The sequence below is a fragment of the Triticum aestivum genome, chromosome 3B (genome assembly GCF_018294505.1).
Source record: "Triticum aestivum cultivar Chinese Spring chromosome 3B, IWGSC CS RefSeq v2.1, whole genome shotgun sequence".
Lineage (NCBI taxonomy): Eukaryota > Viridiplantae > Streptophyta > Magnoliopsida > Poales > Poaceae > Triticum > Triticum aestivum.
In genome coordinates, this window is record NC_057801.1 from 740,296,157 (window position 1) to 740,318,570 (window position 22,414).

Consider the following 22,414-nt stretch of genomic DNA (forward strand, 5'->3'; position numbering starts at 1 on the left):
CCGAACGGGGGGGGGGAGCGAGGGGCTCGGGGGCGCCGCTAGGGCACCGGCGAGGGGGTCGCCGTCGGAGGGGAGGAAGGGGGAAGAGGGAGCCACGCGGTGGCCGGGCCGTTCGGGGCCACGGCGGCCGGATCCGGCAGGGGGGGAGGAAGGAGAGGGATCGGGGGGGGGGGGTGGGTGTGGCGCGTCGGTGCGCAGCCGCGGGGGGGCCGAGCCGGCGACGGGGCCGGTCGGGGGCCACGGCGACGAGCGGGAGGGAGCCGGAGGGGGGCGTCGGTGCGGCGCGGAGGCCGGAACCGTCGCCGACGGGGGAGGGGGAAGAGAGGGGGCGAGAGGGGAGCCTCACAGGGGGAGGCAGGGGCTCGGCCGGTGGGCTCGATGGGGGGCGGGGAAGACCGTTGGGGAGGGGGTCGGGGGAGCGCGCCGGCGACGGGGCGGCGAGGCCGAGCCGCGGCGGCGGAGGCCGCGCGGGCTCGGGGGGGGCGACGGAGGGGAGGGAGGGGAGCCTCCGGGCGGCGTCGGAGGAGGAGGGGAGGCCCGGGGCCGCGGTGGGCGGCGGGGGTCGGCGGCGAGGTGGGAGTGGCGCGGCGGGGTGGTCCGGTCGGGGGGGGTGGTCTCCGCCCCCGATCCGATCGGGGAGAGGAGAGGGGCGAGGGGGCGCGGGGGGGGGGGAGTGCGGTCGGTGGCTAGGGTTATCCGCAGGGGTGGGGGGGTTATGCGGCCGGCGGCTGGGCCGGTGGGCCGGCCCATGGGGGGGGAGGGGAATGGGCCAAAAGGGGGAGTGGGGAGGGGGCCGGCTGGCTGGGCCAGGGGGGGGGTTATCCCCCTCTCTTTTATTTTGCTTTTCATTTATTATTTTCCTTTTCTGTTATTGGTTTATTTAAAATGCTCTGGCATTTTGTAAAAATTATTGCACCCCACCAATATTAGGTTAGTTATTTTAGAAAACCCCGGAACATTTTAGAACTTATTTTCGGAACTCGTTATCATTTGTTTTAGTTTTAAATTTTGTTTTAGGACGGGTCCGAATTAACGAGAGGTTATTTAACCGAACCGGGACGATTACTGTAGCATAACCACCCGGGCGTTACAAATCTCCTCCACTACAAGAAATCTCGTCCCGAGATTTAAGAGAGGGGTAAGGGGGAAGGTTCTGGTTACGAAATTCTAGCGAGTGTTCTCGGTCTTGGTTGCTCTTCTTGAAGAGGTCGATCCATTACATTGACATCTTCATTTCTCTGATTCAGGTCATCATGGTGATGTCGTCCTTTGCTTCCTTTGCTTCAGGATCTCCAACGTACTTACGACTAGGTAAGGGGCAGCTTGACTACGACAGAATGCTTGTGAGGGATACAACCTGGGGGTTAACCCATGAATTAGTATAAGATTATCTCTTGAGTCGAACATATCGAATACATCAAGAGTAAGGTACGAAGGTACAATAAGAGGTTCCAAGTGGATAGATAGTTGCTCGAAGTCTGAACCAGAGTGAGTAAGGGTTTCAGAGCAGCGAGAGTAAGTATTTGCGTCTGATACCAGAATAGAGCATTAGGAAGGTGGCCCGTGAATAAAATACGAAGCCAAGCACGAGGAATAACTTCGACAATAGGGTGTATAGGAGAGTCAGGTTTCGATCCAGTGGACCTGTGGGTTATGGGCCCACCATGTGGGTTAGAAGTAGGAAGGGCGGAGACGTCTTGCGTGATCATGCAAGCTAGGCATGTCAGGGGGGGGTAGCCTGTCAATTATGTCGGCGGCAACGTCGATACCAAGGGCGAGGGACGAAGAGAACTACTTTCCTGCTCGTTCAACGAGGCGGACCAATAGGCAAAGTTCTCATCCATCGGTGGTTACCGGAATGTCATCAACAATAAAAACAGGGTCTTACTGACAGAGTTGTACATCGGGGTGTTTGCACAAGCAGTGGATTATTACTGCTTATATCATATAGTTCATAGCAAAGGTCTAAACGAACCAATGGAAGGAAAATATGATCATCAGATTAAACAGAACAATGGAAAGGAAAATGTGTTTAAACACATATTTCAGGGGTATATCCTTCCTAATGACAAGCAGAGCATGATATCCATGACAGGATATAAAGTAGAAAACCATTTAGGTAAGGGGGAAGGAATCTCATGATATTACCCATACAACGGTGTTAGGATAAGTGATAAATAGAATTTAGCATCGTGCTTCAAATGTTCCTGTTGAAAATCGGAGTACCCTTGACATGCTTCGAGATAGCAGTGACATGGTCTTCAGGTGAAGATCAGACTTTGGAAACACGAAGGATCCATCAAGAATAACTTGTAGAATAAGTCTTACAATTTCCTCATGGATGAATGGATAACCTTGCTGAAAAGGAATCTATAATGATAGGTCCTCCAGCCGGGGGGGGGGGTGCTAGGCATGACATCATGTTACCGGGTCATCAAAGGATCAACGTCATAACTCTTGGAAAGTTGTCCCAACCATCATATCCTGACCGAGATTCAGATCCGATTGGTGTCAGGATACCTGAGACTCAGGATGTCCGAGAAGAAAAGGCGCAACACAAATCGTTGAAATGGCATTGCAAGCTTCTCGGGAAATGAACTATGGGAGCGGGTTTCTGAAGCAATAGTTCACCATTAAACCAAGGAGAGGACAAGGAGGTGTCTGGTGAACTCAACGGCAATTCACCGAGATTCCCAAAAGATGGATTTCCACCATTAAGTGAACAAGGAGATAACATTTGTCAGATCAAATGATATAAGGAAGTATGCTCGAGGAGAACATACACAGTTAAACATTGGATGAGAGGTGCACCGGGAATATGGGCTGAGTTGCACGACCAATGCCGGAATGATGTTTCAATAATCAATAGTCTAAGAATGAACGACCGACCATTAACTTCAAAGCAATAGGGTTGCTAGAAGGAAGGAATACAAACAACACCATTCACTTGTTTGAATTAACACGGGGACCAAGAAAGAATGGTGATGGTGAGAAGTATTTCAATGTCAAGAATTCTCAAGAGGGGGAACAAATCTCAGAACATTCTTGACATAAAGGACGGTAATACTCCAAGGTAAAGAAGAACAATTGCTGGATAGCAAGGAAACCAAGGTACAACACAAATGGTGAACAAGTTTGTGTTGGGGGGGGGAGGCAAGAATGTTGCCGCTGATAACTCAAATCATCGAGGGACAAGGATGGTATTTCTCATCATGAATTCAATTGATATCCTGGAAGAACTCATAAGGTTGATGAGGAATTTGTCAACAGATTTCATGAAGAAGTAATCAATCAGCGACGACATCAAGTCAAAGGAATGATGAAGCCAAAAGTCATTGGAACCATGGGTACGACACAAACTCGAAACCAAGCTTGTTGTTCAAGGAGAAATGATATGACGATGAGGATCGACATAAGGTTAGTTCATCGTCGAAAATTGGTGCTCCGAGAATAAGGACCAGGTAGCACAGTTAGAATCGTCACGACAATGATATAGCCAAACAGGCTAGGAATGGCGTGATCGGGTACAAACTCGTATTTATAGAAGCTTACTGAAGAGTTGTTGAACCGTAGTGCGGACTCGGTTCAGTTATCGGCGTCTTTGAGTGTTCAATAACTCAGAGCCCGCGAAAAATTGTAATCAGTGGGAACGTAGCACTTGATGAAGAACTCATAAGGAGTTATGCAGTTCCATGATAATCTCGAGATACCAGGGGGGTAATACTCGACACAAGATCAAAGTAAAGGTGGGACTGGTGTATTGATCCATAGAAGACAATTGTTTTAACTTGTCCGAGAAATGAGATCAAAGAAGAACAATCATGGTCGGAACCACGGTTGCAAGGGATCAATTCACAGATACCATAGGTTAGTTATCAAGGAAATAGTTATTGTTACAAGAAGCTTTAATGATAGGATATATATCGCATCCATGGGCATGAACACAAGTTCAAGGTCGACTCCCACTTCTCCAATGCATAACCTTTCATTCACTTCTCACGTTCGATGAAGTTGCAGTGTTGAAATTTTATCTGGTGAAGCACCAGAAGAGTATGACTCGTGAAAACTTTCGGGTTCACACGGTTTAGAGAAGGCATAGGTTCAACCCATCGGGGCATCTTAGAATCCTATACCAGAATCTTTTAGAAGTAATTAACTCAAGCTTGAAGGCAGAGCATGGCTGAGGAAGCAGACGATACAATTTACCAAAGGCATTATGTATCCGAGAAAAAGGCTCACAAGTTTATCGAATATGAAGGGCATTGTCAGATAAAATCCAACATAGGATCTGGTGGTCCACAAGGGATCTAACGTGAGCATCAGTACTCAACTAGAGGAAGCAAATTATAGAAACAACTGACTAACTCAATTGTCAAATGCAAAGGAATTATGATTTCCAAATCAAGGGATCAGAAGCAAGGCTCTGATTAGAAATGGATAAGTTGAATAGCCTTAGGGTACAATCAACGACAATTGGATTGGTCGAGAACCATTTCCAGTTAAAAGAATGGCAGCTCAGCCGGAAAGATAATTTATAAGGATCAATGATGATTGCGTGTATTCGTAAACATACTGAGTCAACAGACTCAAAATGATAATGACAAGGAATGTCAATAAGACTAGAGACTTATGGGGTTAACCATAATGCAAGCAAGCAAGAATTTCAAGAGCAATAGGCTACTCAGGATTTTCGGAAGTTCAAGTAGTATTTTGAATACTTTTGTGAAATACATGAATCAACTGGGGATGAGCGGATACTCGACAAGTGCGAGGATTTACTTGAAGGGGTATTCATGTGGCAAAGAACTGCTAGGCAGTAGGCACAAAGTATTCTCGGAACAATAGAGAAAACTTCGGGGTATCTTGTAATAACAAGATCAACTGGGGGATGATCGTATGAATGGCAAGTGTAAGTAGTTATCCATACGGATTTATCGGTGGCCAGGAATAGCAAAAGTGATGGTCACAAAGTCTCGAGAGAATATCAAAGAGTATCTCCGAATTCTTCTGATTAGCAGACGATCATCTGAAGTGAGGGGCTCTCCGGGAGAAAGTACTCGCGAGAACCTAAAGTTAGTTTGTTATTAGCAAAATCGTTTAACCCGAATAGAAGAGAGTTCAGAATCCCAGAGTAAAGATCGAGGAGTAAAAGATCCTAATACCACCCAATGGCGACGTGGGCCCATGGGCCGCACAGCCATGTTAGTAAAAGTTTTGTAAAGTCTAGACTCGACTTCGGCCAAGGAGTTGGAAGGGGGATTCCTACAGGCAGTCGGCTCTGATACCAACTTGTGACGCCCCCGATTTAATCGTACACTAATCATGCACGCAAATGTGTACGATCAAGATCAGGGACTCACGGGAAGATATCACAACACAACTCTACAAATAAAATAAGTCATACAAGCATCATAATACAAGCCAGGGGCCTCGAGGGCTCGAATACAAGTGCTCGATCATAGACGAGTCAGCGGAAGCAACAATATCTGAGTACAGACATAAGTTAAACAAGTTTGCCTTAAGAAGGCTAGCACAAACTGGGATACAGATCGAAAGAGGCGCAGGCCTCCTGCCTGGGATCCTCCTAACTACTCCAGGTCGTCGTCAGCGGGCTGCACGTAGTAGTAGGCACCTCCGGTGTAGTAGGGGTCGTCGTCGACGGTGGCGTCTGGCTCCTGGACTCCAGCATCTGGTTGCGACAACCAGGTAGAAGGGAAAAGGGGAAAAGAGGGAGAGAAGCAACCGTGAGTACTCATCCAAAGTACTCGCAAGCAAGGAGCTACACTACATATGCATGGGTATATGTGTAAGGAGGCCATATCGGTGGACTGAACTGCAGAATGCCAGAATAAGAGGGGGATAGCTAATCCTGTCGAAGACTACGCTTCTGGCAGCCTCCGTCTTGCAGCATGTAGAAGAGGATAGATTGAAGTCCTCCAAGTTGCATCTCCAAGTAGCATCTCCAAGCAGCATCCAAGCATAATCCTACCCGGCGATCCTCTCCTCGTCGCCCTGTAGGAAAGCGATCACCGGGTTGTCTGTGGAACTTGGAAGGGTGTGTTTTATTAAGTATCCGGTTCTAGTTGTCATAAGGTCAAGGTACAACTCCAAGTCGTCCTGTTACCGAAGATCACGGCTATTCGAATAGATTAACTTCCCTGCAGGGGTGCACCACATAGCCCAACACGCTCGATCCCATTTGGCCGGACACACTTTCCTGGGTCATGCCCGGCCTCGGAAGATCAACACGTCGCAGCCCCACCTAGGCAAACAGAGAGGCCAGCACGCCGGTCTAAACCTAAGCGCGCAGGGGTCTGGGCCCATCGCCCTGAGCACACCTGCACGTTGCGTGGGCGGCCGAAAGCAGACCTAGCCTAGTGGCGTTCCAGTCCAATTCGGCGCGCGCCGCTCCGTCGCTGACGTCTGAAGTGCTTCGGCTGATACCACGACGTCGGGATACCCATAACTACTCCCACGTAGATGGTTAGTGCGTATAGGCTCGTAGCCAGACTCAGATCAAATACCAAGATCTCGTTAAGCGTGTTAAGTATCCGCGAACGCCGAACAGGGCCAGGCCCACCTGTCTCCTAGGTGGTCTCAACCTGCCCTGTCGCTCCGCCACAAAGTAACAGTCGAGGGCCGTCGGGAACCCAGGCCCACCACTACCGAGATGGAGCCACCTGTCCTTTCAGCCCCCTCGTCAGAATCACTTGCGGGTACTCAATGAGCTGACCCGACTTTAGTCACCATCTGTATAGTATGTATGTATGTATAGTATATACCCGTGATCACCTCCCAAGTGATCACGGCCCGTGGTATAGCAAGGCAGACTGACAAGAATGTAGGGCCAATGATGAAACACTAGCATCCTATACTAAGCAATTAGGATTGCAGGTAAGGTATCAACAGATGTAGCGACAATGTCAGGCTATGCATCAGAATAGGATTAACGAAAGCAGTAACATGCTACACTACTCTAATGCAAGCAGTATAGAGGAGAATAGGCGATATCTGGTGATCAAGGGGGGGGGCTTGCCTGGTTGCTCTGGCAAGAGAGAGGGGTCGTCAACTCCGTAGTCGAACTGGGCAGCAGCAGCGTCGGTCTCGTAGTCTACCGGAGAGAAGAGGGGGAAGAAACAATGAATACCAAGTAAACAGATGCATATCGATGCATGACATGTCAAGAAGCGATGCTAAGCGTGCCCTAACGTGGTATAAGGTGGTACTGGTCAAGGGGGAATCATCCGGGAAAGTATTCCCGGTGTTTCGTGTTTTCGGGCAGAGGAGCCGGAGGGGGAAAGTTGCGGGTTCGATAGGTTAGGGGGGTGTGGTGGACGAACGGACTGCGTATCCGGAATCGTCTCGTCGTTCTGAGCAACTTTCATGTTGAAAATATTTTAATCCGGATTACGGATTAAAAGATATGATTTTTAAAAGATTTTATTAATTTCAGGAATTTAATTAATTATTTAATTAATTTCGAAATTGCATTTATGACATCAGCATGATGTCATGCTGACATCATCAGTCAACAGGGTTGACTAAGTCAACCCGGACAGGTGGGTCCCGCATGTCATTCACTATTAACTTATTAACCTAATCAAAGTTTAACTAACCTTAGTTAATTAAGTTAATTAATGATTAGTGTTAATTAATTCAGAATTAATTAGTTTAATTAATTACCCAATTAATTTAACTAATGATTAGGGTTAATTAATCCGGAATTAACTAGATTAATTAATTGCTTAATTAATTAATTAATTAATTATTAGCTAATTAATTTAATTCATTTCTATTTCCATTTTAGCTTCTGTTTTTATTTAAAACGTTCTTTGTTTTTGTTTTTTTTTATTTGGGGGTGGGGGTGGGGGCCCCCACGTCAGTGGCCTGAGGCCAAACGGGCGGTGGGTGCGGGCGACGCGGGCGTTGCCCGAATCGGGCACGAACCAGGGCCGGTCGGGGCGCGACCCAGGGGCGGATCGGGGGCGCCCGAGGCACGGGGCCGGCGCGGCCGAGGCCACGACGCGGCCGCCGGCGGCGAGCGACGCCGGCGAGTTGGGGAGGGCGAACGGGGTGGGGGCTCGGGCCGGGGCCGAGCGTCGTGCGCGGGGGGGGGGGGAACGAGGCCTCGGTCGGGGGGGGGGGGCGGCGAGGCGCCGAACGGGGGGGGGAGCGAGGGGCTCGGGGGCGCCGCTAGGGCGCCGGCGAGGGGGTCGCCGTCGGAGGGGAGGAAGGGGGAAGAGGGAGCCACGCGGTGGCCGGGCCGTTCGGGGCCACGGCGGCCGGATCCGGCAGGGGGGGAGGAAGGAGAGGGATCGGGGGGGGGGTGGGTGTGGCGCGTCGGTGCGCAGCCGCGGGGGGGCCGAGCCGGCGACGGGGCCGGTCGGGGGCCACGGCGACGAGCGGGAGGGAGCCGGAGGGGGGCGTCGGTGCGGCGCGGAGGCCGGAACCGTCGCCGACGGGGGAGGGGGAAGAGAGGGGGCGAGAGGGGAGCCTCACAGGGGGAGGCAGGGGCTCGGCCGGTGGGCTCGATGGGGGGCGGGGAAGACCGTTGGGGAGGGGGTCGGGGGAGCGCGCCGGCGACGGGGCGGCGAGGCCGAGCCGCGGCGGCGGAGGCCGCGCGGGCTCGGGGGGGCGACGGAGGGGAGGGAGGGGAGCCTCCGGGCGGCGTCGGAGGAGGAGGGGAGGCCCGGGGCCGCGGTGGGCGGCGGGGGTCGGCGGCGAGGTGGGAGTGGCGCGGCGGGGTGGTCCGGTCGGGGGGGTGGTCTCCGCCCCCGATCCGATCGGGGAGAGGAGAGGGGCGAGGGGGCGCGGGGGGGGGGGGGGGTGCGGTCGGTGGCTAGGGTTATCCGCAGGGGGGGGGGGGTTATGCGGCCGGCGGCTGGGCCGGTGGGCCGGCCCATGGGGGGGGAGGGGAATGGGCCAAAAGGGGGAGTGGGGAGGGGGCCGGCTGGCTGGGCCAGGGGGGGGGTTATCCCCCTCTCTTTTATTTTGCTTTTCATTTATTATTTTGCTTTTCTGTTATTGGTTTATTTAAAATGCTCTGGCATTTTGTAAAAATTATTGCACCCCACCAATATTAGGTTAGTTATTTTAGAAAACCCCGGAACATTTTAGAACTTATTTTCGGAACTCGTTATCATTTGTTTTAGTTTTAAATTTTGTTTTAGGACGGGTCCGAATTAACGAGAGGTTATTTAACCGAACCGGGACGATTACTGTAGCATAACCACCCGGGCGTTACATTACCGGAACCCCCCGGGAGCCATATGGGCCTTCATGGGCCTTAGTGGAAAGGAGAAAGGGGCAGCCCAAGGTGGCTGCGCCTCTTTCCCCTCCCCTAGTCCTATTAGGACTAGGAGAAGGTGGCCGGCCCCCCTCTCTCCCTTCCCCTCCGAGGAATCCTAGTTGGACTAGGATTGGGGGGAGGAATCCTACTCCCAGAGGGAGTAGGACTCTCCTGCGCCTCCCTCTATGGCCGGCCAGCCTCCCCCCTCTACTCCTTTATATACGGAGGCAGGGGCACCTCTAAACACACAAGTTGACACAAGTTGATCCACGTGATCGATTCCTTAGCCGTGTGCGGTGCCCCCTGCCACCATATTCCTCGATAATACTGTAGCGGAGTTTAGGCGAAGCCCTGCTGCTGCAGTTCATCAAGATCGTCACCACGCCGTCGTGCTGACGAAACTCTTCCCCGACACTTTGCTGGATCGGAGTCCGGGGATCGTCATCGAGCTGAACGTGTGCTCGAACTCGGAGGTGCCGTAGTTTCGGTGCTTGATCGGTTGGATCGTGAAGACGTACGACTACTTCCTCTACGTCGTGTCATCGCTTCCGCAGTCGGTCTGCGTTGGGTACGTTGACAACACTCTCCTCTCGTTGCTATGCATCACATGATCCTGTGTGCGCGTAGGAAAATTTTTGAAATTACTACGAAACCCAACAGTTGTCATGTTGCAAGCAATAAAATTTGCTCTCTAAATATGTATGACTTATTAGTGCAGAGAAAATAAGCTTTTATACGATCATGTGATATGGAAGTAATAAAAGCAACGGAGTGCATAATAAAGGTTCATATCACAAGTGGCAATATAAAGGGACGTTCTTTTGCATTAAGATTTTGTGCATCCAATCCTAAAAGCACATGACAACCTCTGCTTCCCTCTGCGAAGGGCCTATCTTTTACTTTATGTCTTTTACTTTATGCAAGAGTCAAGGTGATCTTCACCTTTCCCTTTTTCATTTTATCCTTTGGCAAGCACCTCGTGTTGGAAAGATCCTGATATATATATATCCAATTGGATGTAAGTTAGCATGAACTATTATTGTTGACATCACCCAAAGGTGAATACGTTGGGAGGCAAAATTATAAGCCCCTATCTTTCTCAGTGTCCGATTAAAACTCCATAACCATAAGTATTGCGTGAGTGTTAGCAATTGTAGAAGACTATATGATAGTTGAGTATGTGGAGTTTGCTAAATCAAAGCTCTGACATAGACCCTTCCTGAAAATAAGATGAATTGTAATTGTTTGATGACTAAGAATGAAGTTTGCTAGTTTTCAAGAAAGTTTATGGTCTATGCTTTAACATGTGAATAGCTTGTTACTTGATCTAGAGAAGTTTTATGAGATGAACTACTGTTATGACATATAATGATGCTAGAAAAGGTGATTGAAATTACTATTGATCAAACTTGTGCACCTGCTAGCATTCACACTTCATAAATTCTTTCTTTTATCATTTACCTACTCGAGGACGAGCAGGAATTAAGCTTGGAGATGCTGATACGTCTCCAACGTATCTATAATTTATGAAGCATTCATGCTATTATATTGTCAGTTTTGAATGTTTATGGGCTTTATTATACACTTTTATATTATTTTTGGGACTAACCTATTAACCGGAGGCCCAGCCCATATTGGTTTTTTCTTGCCTATTTCAGTGTTTCGAAGAAAAGGAATATCAAACAGAGTCCAAACGGAATGAAACCTTCGGGAGCGTGATTTTTGGAACAAACGTGATCCAGGAGTCTTGGATTTGAAGGCAAGGAAGATTCAAGGTGGCCACGAGGGTGGGGGCGCCCCCCCTATATCGTGGGCCCCTCGAGACTCCCCCGACCGACTTCTTTCGCCTATATATTCCCATATACCCTAAAAACATCGAAGCACAAGAATAGATCGGGAGTTCCGCCACCGCAAGCCTCTGTAGCCACCAAAAACCTCTCGGGAGCCTGTTTCGGTGCCCTGCCGGAGGGGGAACAACCCATCACCGGTGGCCATCTTCATCATCCCGGCGCTCTCCATGACAAGGAGGGAGTAGTTCACCCTCGAGGCTGAGGGTATGTACCAGTAGCTATGTGTTTGATCTCTCTCTCTCTCTCTCTCTCTCTCTCTCGTGTTCTTGAGTTCGCGCGATCTTGATGTATCGCGAGCTTTGCTATTATAGTTGGATCTTATGATGTTTCTCCCCCTCTACTCTCTTGTAATGAATTGAGTTTTCCCCTTGAAGTTGTTTTGTCGGATTGAGTCTTTAAGGATTTGAGAACACTTGATGTATGTCTTGTTGTGCTTATCTGTGGTGATAATGGGATATCACGTGATCCACTTGATGTATGTTTTGGTGATCAACTTGCGGGTTCCGCCCATGAACCTATGCTTAGGGTTGGCACACGTTTTCGTCTTGACTCTCTGGTAGAAACTTTGGGGCACTCTTTGAAGTACTTTGTGTTGGTTGAATAGATGAATCTAAGATTGTGTGATGCATATCGTATAATCATGCCCATGGATACTTGAGGTGACAATGGAGTATCTAGGTGACATTAGGGTTTTGGTTGATTTGTGTCTTAAGGTGTATTCTATATGAACTCTATGATAGATTGAACGAAAAGAATAGCTTCATGTTATTTTACTACGGACTCTTGAATAGATTGAGCAGGAAGGATAACTTTGAGGTGGTTTCGTACCCTACCATAATCTCTTCGTTTGTTCTCCGCTATTAGTGACTTTGGATTGACTCTTTGTTGCATGTTGAGGGATAGTTATGTGATCCAGTTATGTTATTATTGTTGAGAGAACTTGCACTAGTGAAAGTATGAACCCTAGGCCTTGTTTCCTACCATTGCAATACCGTTTGCGCTCACTTTTATCATTAGTTACCTTGCTTTTTTTATATTTTTTCAGATTACAAAAACATATATCTACCATCCATATTGCACTTGTATCACCATCTCTTCGTCAAACTAGTGCACCTATACAATTTACCATTGTATTGGGCGTGTTGGGGACACAAGAGACTCTTTGTTATTTGGTTGCAGGGTTGTTTGAGAGAGACCATCTTCATCCTACGCCTCCCACGGATTGATAAACCTTAGGTCATCCACTTGAGGGAAATTTGCTACTGCCCTACAAACCTCTGCACTTGGAGGCCCGACAACGTCTACAAGGAGAAGGTTGAGTAGTAGACATCAGCCCATGTTTGCACCTTGTCATTTCCTGTTTTATCTTACTGATGTGGCTGATGATATAAACAACATGCCATGCACATTAACCAAAATAGATGCAATGATTGTCTTTGCCCTTCATCTATGTTAGCTTGTTATGTTAACATGGTAATCCAGTAGTGTGGTGAAGCTCTCCGCATTATGAATAATGCCAAATTATGCTATTGATATTTTGAACTTACTCTTTATTTTCTAATTTGAAATTGGATGGAATTAACAACACAATTATCATCTTTGTTTATACACGTGCAAAACTTGTCATCTCTCTGCTTGTTTCAGGGTGAGATGCCTGATGGCATGCACAAGTCTGCTGAAGACTGTGAGACAAACCCAACATATATTGCAGCAAAGAAGGCAAAACATCTTTAAGAAAAGCGAGACAACCCCAAAGTCTTGTCTTGATGCAGTGTTCAAGTTACTTGAGACTAGCAGTCAGACAAGCTCACAGAATTCGTGATACGTCTCCAACCACTACAAGAAATATGTCAACTAGTGACCTTCTGTCAGTGACCCTAGAAGAATTGGTCATAGATCTATGACCATTTCAGACCAATTGTTCAAAAGCTGTTCGGGGGGCTCCAAACCCTAAACTATAACGACCATTTTGGTCAGAAAGGTCGTAATTTCCTTACACGAAATGGTCATAAAGCAGACAAAAGTGGTCCGCTGCCTTATTTCTAGCTGATCACGACCAATATAGATGGTCATAACCTTGTAAATTGTGGTGGGTTGCTATGACTAGGCGCCACCTCATCAGTTTTGCCGATGTGTCATGTCCATGTGTCAATTTTTGCCCTAGGTTGTGAAGCAACCTATATTTCTGTCATTCCCAAAATTCCCAAAAAATCTCATAAATTCTTTGGGTCGTATATTTGTCAAATTTGTAAAAAACCTTCCTTGCCTAGTTCAAAAATAATTCAACAATATTCATTTTCCTATTTTGTTCAGAACAACACTTTGTGAAGGAAGTGCTATTTATATATTCTTGATTGCCCTCAATTTTTTTGGGCGCTATTTCCTATCCAAATCATTGCCTCATGACAAAATTCAGCTCCATTTGCCCAGTAAATCTTCCTCGGCAAATTTCCAAAGTTTTTGTCCACCTAGAACCTTTGTGAAAGAAGTACTAGCTATGCATATCCTAATGAGTTGAATTTTTGCCACATATTCTATATGCCTATGTAAATTACCTACACCAAATTTGAACTCAGTTCATTTAGCCAATTTCTCTCACTAATTTTTCGAAGTTTCTGTCCAGAGAAGAGCATTGTGAAGGAAGTGCTATTTCTATATTCTTGGTTGCCCTCAAAATGTTTGGGCACTCTTTCCTATCCAAATCATTGCATCATGACAAAATTCAGTTCCATTTGCCCAGTAAATCTTCCTTGGCAATTTCCAAAGTTTTTGTCCACCTAGAACCTTTGTGAAAGAAATACTAGCTATGCATATCCTAATGAGTTGAATTTTTGCCACATATTCTATATGCTTATGTAACTTACCTACACCAAATTTGAGCTCGTTTCATTTAGCCAATTTCTCTCACTAATTTTCCGAAGTTTCTGTCCAAAGAAGAGCATTGTGAAGGAAGTACCACTTTGGCATGTCCAAATGGTATCCATTTTCTACAATGGTTTCCTATGCCCAAATAACTATCCTCCACCAAATTTTAGCTCAATCCATTCATTATTTTGAGCCGAGCTTCAACATTCATATTTATGTCCAGTGTGGTACTTTGCAAAGAAAGTACCACCTAGGCTCCTCCTTTTGAGCTAAAAATTTGTGAAGAGAGTCTTCTTAGTAACTCATCATCCTCAGCCAAAACTCACGCTCATTAGCCATGTGCATTCCCATACCACTAATCAAACACTTGGCTGCTAATTCATGTTGGAGCATAGATCGGTCTCCTCGTGAGAATCTTATGTTGTAATTTTTCTTCCTAGCACCTACCTGGGGAGTGCCCAACCCACTAGACATGCCTAGGCTGCCCAGAACGCATGGAAACACCACAGTCACGCGGTGACCATGCGGCGGGCATGCGAGTTTATGCGCTCTAGAGTTGGGGCCCTCGCCCATCATCCAAACCTCGACGTATCGCCACCAAACCATGTATTTATGATTAAATAGGTACTTATATAACTAGAAATGATTTTTGGAAAAAATAAATAGCAAACTATAAGGCAGCTGCAGTTCAAATTTGACCCGCTTCCAGCTGAATCAGCGGAAATTTGTCTTTTTCACGAGAGGTGGATCAAAACTTTTGACACCAGCCATTTTGTTAATTGTGCATTAAATATGTCCTAGTATTTTGGAAAATTTATTTGGTCCAATTTTGCAACACATATATGGTAGGTCCTTCACAAAAAAAATCATTTTGGGCACTCAGAAAATGGAAAATGAATTTTTCATCCAAAGAAAATGAAAAGTTCCTTAGGCAAAATTGTTTCCATTCCAAGATGCACCCTTATGCACAATATAAGATCATTTGAACAACCTATGCCATGAATGTGGCCATAAGATTGAGCATATGGGTTGAAAGCCATGCATCTTCACACTTGATAGCTCGTTTCTGAGAACACTTTTTAAAAATAATTGCCATATTACAAGTTTATTATTTTTCCGGGTAACTGGTCACATGTAATGACACAATGCGAAGCTTTTCTAATTTTTTGAATTTTTTATGCCCGTTTCATAATGCGGTCAAAACGACGGGAATGACCATTCCTAGCTAGATGTTGAATCTTGGAAAACTTTTGATGTTTCTCTGATTAAATAGATACTTATGTACCTAGAAATGATTTTTGAAAAAAATAAAGAGCAAACTATGAGGTAGCTACAGTTCAAATTTGACCCGCTTCCACCTGAATTGGCGGAAATTTGTCTTTTTCACGAGAGGTGGATCAAAACGTTTTACACCCAACCATTTGGTCAATTGTGCATGAAATATGTCCTAGTATTTTAGAAAATTGATTTGGTACAATTTTGAAACAAAATATATGGTACGTCCTTTACAAAAAAAACTCATTTTGGGCACTCAAAAAATGGAAAATGAAATTTCCGTCCAAAGAAAATGAAAACTTCCTTAGGCAACATCGTTTGTCATTCCAATATGCACCCTTGTGCACAATATGAGATCATTTGAATAAACTATGCCATGAATGTGGCCATAAGATTGAGCATTTGGGTTGAAAGCCATGCATCTTCACACTTGATAGCTCGTTTCTGAGAACAATTTTTAAAAATAGTCGCCGTATTACAAGTTTATAATTTTTGCTGGTAACTTGGTGACATATAATGACACAATGCGAAGGTTTTCCAATTTTTTGATTTTTTTTTGAATTTTTGATGCCCGTTTCAAAATGCGGTCAAAACGGTGGGCACGACCGTTCCTAGCTAGTGGTTGAATCTTGGAAATTTTTTGGTGTTTCTCTAATTAATAGATACTTATGTACCTAGAAATGATTTTTGGAAAAAATAAAGAGCAAACTATGAGGCATTTGCAGTTCAAATTTGACCCGCTTCCAACTGAATCGGCGGAAATTTATCTTTTTCATCAGAGGTGGATCAAAAATTTTTACACCCAATTATTTGGTCAATTGTGCATTAAATATGGCTTAAGGTTTTATAAAATTGATTTGGTTAATTTTGCAACAAATATATTATAGGTCCTTCACAAAGAAACTCATTTTGGACACTCGAAAAATGATTAAAAATAGCTAGAAAGATCAGAAATGCATACAAATTGGTGCTCATCCATAAAATGTGGTCTAACTTGAGTGAAAATTTGTGTGATGCCCTTTTGCAAAATGTTTTTGATAGCTGCTTCACAAAATAGCTCTATCTTTAGTACTTGGAAATTATTTTAAGTCACAGATTCTCGGACCAATCAGAACACTTCTCACGGATCACCCCACTCTATGTGATCTGAACCGTCCACACCAGGCGAATCCAACGTCTCTCACTCACCTCTCAGCAGTCCAACCACCCTAACTCCACTCCTCTCCCCTCTCTCCCCCGATTCAGATCTACTCGCAGCCGCCACCTACCTCCCGCCCTCGATTCAGATCTCGCCGCCCGCGCCCGCGCGCCACCACACTCCTCTCGCCTCCCCACGCCGCTCTTCCTCCGCCCGCCGACCCGCCCCGTCCCTGATGCCTCACTCGCCGCCTTCCGCGGCAGGGTCGCTGTGCTCGTCCCGCCCTCGGTGCCGCACCTCCACCGCCACCTCCGCTGGCTCCTCGCCTCCGCCTCGGCCTCGGGCGGATGGCCGACAGAGACGCCAAGAGCCATGGACCGCCGCCGACGTGAGGAGGGGGATCTTCGACCACTTGCGGGCCGCCAGCAACTAGGAGGCGCTCTCTGACCCCTTCTCGATCGCGCGCTCGAGGACCACTACGAGCGCCTCCCGTCCAGCTACTACATCGACCTCGACATGAACAAGGCCAACGACGTGCTGCTGCACTGCCGGATCCTCGCAAAGTGTGCCGCGGACCCTGATGAGATCCACCCGCCCTCCTCCTCTCCCCTGCGTCCGCCCCATTGTTCCTCCCCAAGGTACCCCGCACGACCGCCCCCAGTCAGTTCTCTTCTCTGTGGCTAGATCAGCACGACGCGTTCCTGACATTTTTTCTCTCCATCTCCGTGGTTGGGCAGATGGAGAGGGTGCTCAAGGATGATGCCATCTAGGAGAAGGGCGAGCACGCCAGGATGGTAACCACCCCCTCCCATCTGATCTTCTTGTTTTCCTTCTTCGTCTGACTGGGTCGGTTCGTTCGTTCATTGGTTCGGTGGTGTTGCTGCAACTGTGTGCAATTAGTTTATACTGATCTCATTTAGACTGCAAAATCCATAGATTGTTAGTTCGACAAGTACCAGACCAACAACATGACTGCTGGCTTCGCTTAGTAGGATATGTAGGTAACCGCGGCACACACACACATACACTGATGATGTATTGCTGTTGCATAATGTGTTTTTGCAACTGTGCGCAATGAGTTTACCGGTCTCCTTTGATTGTGGAAGCTGAATATCACTCCCTTCGTTCATAAATAAGTGATGTGCAAAGAGGTGTTGTGCATGGTGATCACCTTCAATTTACTTTCTGCCTGTAGAGTTACTGTGTTAAATCTTGAATGAAGCATTTGGTAGTTGCATCTCTTGGTTCAAGTGTTTCTCATATGTTTGTATGTATCTTGGCTCAATACTTACTTAGCTATGAAGGGACTTTCATGAATCATAACACTGGCGTGTGGCTGCCATGCATCTCTGGATTATTGGTTTAGTGTACTGTAGATATGTGATCCTTTTATCTAACTAGCTTCTATGTTCTTATTCTTGAACTGTAAGTCACGGAGGTTCTGCTGGAAACAAGTTCAGGATGTCTCTGGTTCTGCCTGTGGCAGCCACTGTGAACTGCGCTGATAACACTGCTGCTGCATCTGGCGGAGCTGCCGTTGCCGCCCCAAAGGGCAACCTTCATCAGACACAACCCCATAACAGGGCCTCAAGGTTCTGTGCCCCATCGAAGCTCTTTCTAAATTACTGAAATGAATATGGCTAGGCCTGATGTGCCTCTTGTATCTATTGCTCAATTTGTTATGATTTGATTCACCAAGAGTGATTCTTCTACTATCTGGTAGTAAGGTTAATTGTACAACGATGGATGATTCTAATTTGGTTATTGCTAGAATAATTCATCAACTTGAGATATGCTAGGATGTTACTATAGGTGTCAATGTTTGTTTGACCTTTGATTGTCTGTCAGAAGTATTGTATGTATCCATAATTTAATTCGCAACATTAATTAGGTCCTGCTATAGTCTTTTTTAAACTTCTTATGAGATTGAAGTATTCGTTCTGATTTCTGGTTTGCTGATTGTTGTAGACAACGCCGGGTAGGAGTCCTTTGCTGCTGTTGCTGTCGGTGGCTTCTCTGCCATCCATAGTCGCAGCCGCGGCTAGACGCTTGGTCCTTCTGCTATCGTCGCTGGAGCTGATACCATTGCATCTGGCCTGGCCTGCTATCCCTTATCCATTGGTGGTGTTGCAGCTTAAGTGGATTTCTCAACGGATGTGCTTGTGGCTGGGTATCCAGGTATCTTTCTCAATCACTAGTGTTTTTATTTATGGGATCGACCTGGTGTCCCTTTGCTGGCCTCCTGATTCGTTCTGGCTAGTGCTAGTATGTTGCTGGTTGTGCTAGTATGAAGCTTCCGGCTGAGTTGAAGCAAGTCAAAGTGTAGTACTATTTCTAAGTAGGAAAAATCAATTAAGCTAGTTGCATTAGTACAAGGTGCGGGTAAGGCTTCCTTTGCTTTGGCCAATAGCACACCGAATAGTAACATCACATGTTGGCCCAGTCATATGAGAATGCAATTAGGAGAAAGTTATATCAGCAAGTTACTGTATGTGTTAGAGAAATCAGTGTTGATTTATTTGTTGTTCTTTTTTTTTTCTAATTTTTGCATGAGAGCAAACTGGTGTAGCTAGTTGGACTATGCAGCCATGAATCAGGAAGTAGCATGTTCAGTTTTGCTAATAGAAAAAAATGTATTAAAACCTTTAAATTTGTCTGTTAGAGATAACAGTACCGATTGTACCCGTTAAACAAGCATCAATTCTTACTGGAATGTTTGTCTATCAGCTAGTATGATGGCATATTAACATCTTTCTCAGGGTGCTAGAGTCACATACTCTTGGGTTCCATGTTAAAACAAACTAATGGCTATATATCTTAGTAATATTAAACAAAGCTATATGGCTTATCTTTCGAGTTTTCCAATGCCATCTAATCACTTTGGCAATGTTCTTTTATGAGTAAAGCATTATTAACGCCTAAAATATTGCCAAGCAGGCTTTGTTGTCTTTATGATGATGAGACTGGAATTTTTAGATTTACTAAACTGAGGCATTGGGCATTGGAATTTAGGCATTTATGTATAATTTTAGTTTTGGATGTGTCCAATGCAAACATTACTGTCAACTGTCAAGTTGATTCTAAAAGGTCTCATTAACTTCATTATTCTGTTATTTATTGTTAAATATGCTGTTAGATTTACTTCTATTTTGTTCTGTAACGTGCAGATGCTGGGCTTTCATGTTTCTTCGTGAGCATCAGGACAAAGAAGTCAGAGGAAGAATAGTTCTAGCTTATTGGAGCTAGTTCTGAGAGTAATGAAGCCCTTCATGATGCTCCTATTTGTATGTGTGTTATATGATGTAGCAGAATCTGGCTCATGTGATTGTACACTTGTGGAGCTTGTTATCTGATTGTAAACTTGATGCTGATCACATTTCTATGTGTGTTATATGATGTAACACTTTGATGGTTGATAATATTTGAAGTATTTCGTGTGTTTTGTGTGCCAATTTAAATACTAGGTATTTTTTTGCGTTAAATTAAAAAATTGAAGAATATTGCCCTGACGGCTAGGACCCAGTACTAGAACCTGACAATGGGGACCCACCTGACTAGTGAACCCACTTTATAAAAAAATGAAACTGTTGAGACAAAAAAGGCCATGGCCCAAAAATAAAAAGGATGCAATGTTGGGATTGGTCCATGAAGCTGACAAAAAATTCATAGGAAAAAATATATAAATGGGCTGAATTAATGGGCTCGGCCCATATAAACACTGAATTGGACCAGGCTGATTCTTATCCACGTCAGCTTGCCACGCTGGATCCTACGTGGCCTGGGGAGGCTGCTAGTGACCAAAAATTTGGTCAAAGAACCAACGACCTTTTACATATCACAAAGAAGGTCGTTAATTTCAGTTTACGACCGCCAGCTTTTGGCCTTCTATTTTTGGTCACAAAAAGGTCGCAAATGAAAAATAATGACCTTTGAGTGACCAATAGTGATGGTCGCAAGTTGACATATTTCTTGTAGTGAACGTATCTATCATTTTTTATCATTCCATGTGATACGTCTCCAGCGTATCTATAATTTTTGATTGTTCCATGCTATTATATTATCTATTTTGGTTGTTTAATGGGCTTTATTATACACTTTTATACTATTTTTGGGAAAAACGTATTAACCGGAGGCCCAGTCCAAATTGCTGTTTTTTGCCTATTTCAGTGTTTCGCAGAAAAGGAATATCAAACGGAGTCCAAACGGAATGAAACCTTCGGGAGAGTCGTTTTGGAACAGACGCAATCCAGGAGACTTGGAGTGGACGTCAAGGAAGCAACGAGGTGGCCACGAGGCAGGGAGACGCGCCCAGGGGGTAGGCGCGCCCCCACCCTCGTGGGCCCCTCGTGGCTCCCCCGACCGACTTCTTTTGCCTATATATACTCATATACCCTGAAAACATCCAAGAGCACCATGAAACCCTATTTCCACCGCCGCAACCTTCTGTACCTGTGAGATACCATCTTGGGGCCTTTTCCGGTGCTCCGTCGGAGGGGGAATCGATCATGGAGGGCTTCTACATCAACACCATAGCCTCTCCGATGAAGTGTGAGTAGTTTACCTCAGACCTTCGGGTCCATAGTTATTAGCTAGATGGCTTCTTTTCTCTCTTTGGATCTCAATACAAAGTTCTCCTCGATCTTCTTGGAGATATATTCGATGTAATTATTTTTGCGGTGTGTTTGTCGAGATCCGATGAATTGTGGGTTTATGATCAAGATTATCTATGCATAATATTTGAATATCATCTGAATTCTTTTATGTATGATTTGTTATCTTTGCAAGTCTCTTCGAATTATCAGTTTGGTTTGGCCTACTAGATTGATCTTTCTTGCAATGGGAGAAGTGCTCAGCTTTGGGTCCAACGGCACAGTGCGCACGCACTGTGCTCGTCCCTTTCCTCCTCGATCTTGTGCTTGTCCGCATCCACGCACAGCTCCCGCGTGACCCCCGTCGCCTTCCCCCTCTCGCTCTGACGCGGCTCGTCACCGGGCGCCGTGGACAGGTGTCCACCGACGGAGCCTGAAACCCCCTCGCAGCTCGCCTATATAAGGAGCCACCCCCAGCCTCCTCGAGCACCATCCCACACTCTCTCACACCCCCACAAACTAGTAGGAAGCCGCAACCCGGCCGGGTAGGCCGCGGACTGCCGTTCCGGAGCAGAGCTCGCCGGTGATCCCCTCTGGATCATTCCCGCAGCTCCGGCCCTCCCCAAGCCAAGGCGACCCTGCCAGGGCCTCCGCCTCTCCTCTGTGAAGCCAACCCACCCCCCTAGAGCTCCTGAAGCCGCCCCTAGCCGCCGTCTTCCTCACCTCCGGCGACCCCCGCGTTCTGCCTCCGCTTGCAAGGAAGAATCCGACACCGTTCGGCCACCGTTAGCCATGCTACGGGTCGGGCAGGTGCGCAATCGTCTTTTCCGTCGATCCCTCCCTCTTGTTTGCCTCCAAGAAGCCTCAACGCCGGCGTGAGCTCTGGCGAAGTGCCACGCCTCTATGTTTCCTTCTCCCCTCCCTCCGGCCTGACTAGCAGGGCCCGCTAGTCAGCCACTCATTACGCGCGCGAAGCGGTATGAGTGGTGGCGCCCCGGGAGAGTACGCCTTCGACGTCACCCCCCCTCTATTTTCTTTTTCAAATTCATTTAAATTCCAGTAGCATTCAAATGGCCACAACTTTTATTCTACAAGTCCAAATGCATTGATTCTTTTTACATCGTGTTCTGTGTCCAAAAATCTAACAGCACCCAAGAGACAGGATTTTTCCTTGCTGTCTAGATTTTCTGGCATTTTTCAGAAGGTTTCTTGATATTTTTCTTTTATGGTTCTGAATATTTTCAGAAGAACCAGCTTGTCTCGAGGATCACCAAGAGTCTTGTGAACCTTATCAGTACTAAGGCAAGCCACAGTAACATTTTTATGGTGCCACTTCAATATTTATGATTTTCATACTTGAACCTATGATTATTAATGCCTTTAAATTAGTTATATAATAAATATATTC

At 46.4% G+C, this 22,414-nt stretch overlaps 1 pseudogene; it reads left to right on the plus strand.

Annotated features, from left to right (window-relative positions):
- Positions 1-16,764: 16,764 nt before the first annotated feature.
- Positions 16,765-19,663, plus strand: LOC123067778 (uncharacterized; annotated as a pseudogene).
- The last annotated feature ends 2,751 nt before the right edge of the window (positions 19,664-22,414 follow it).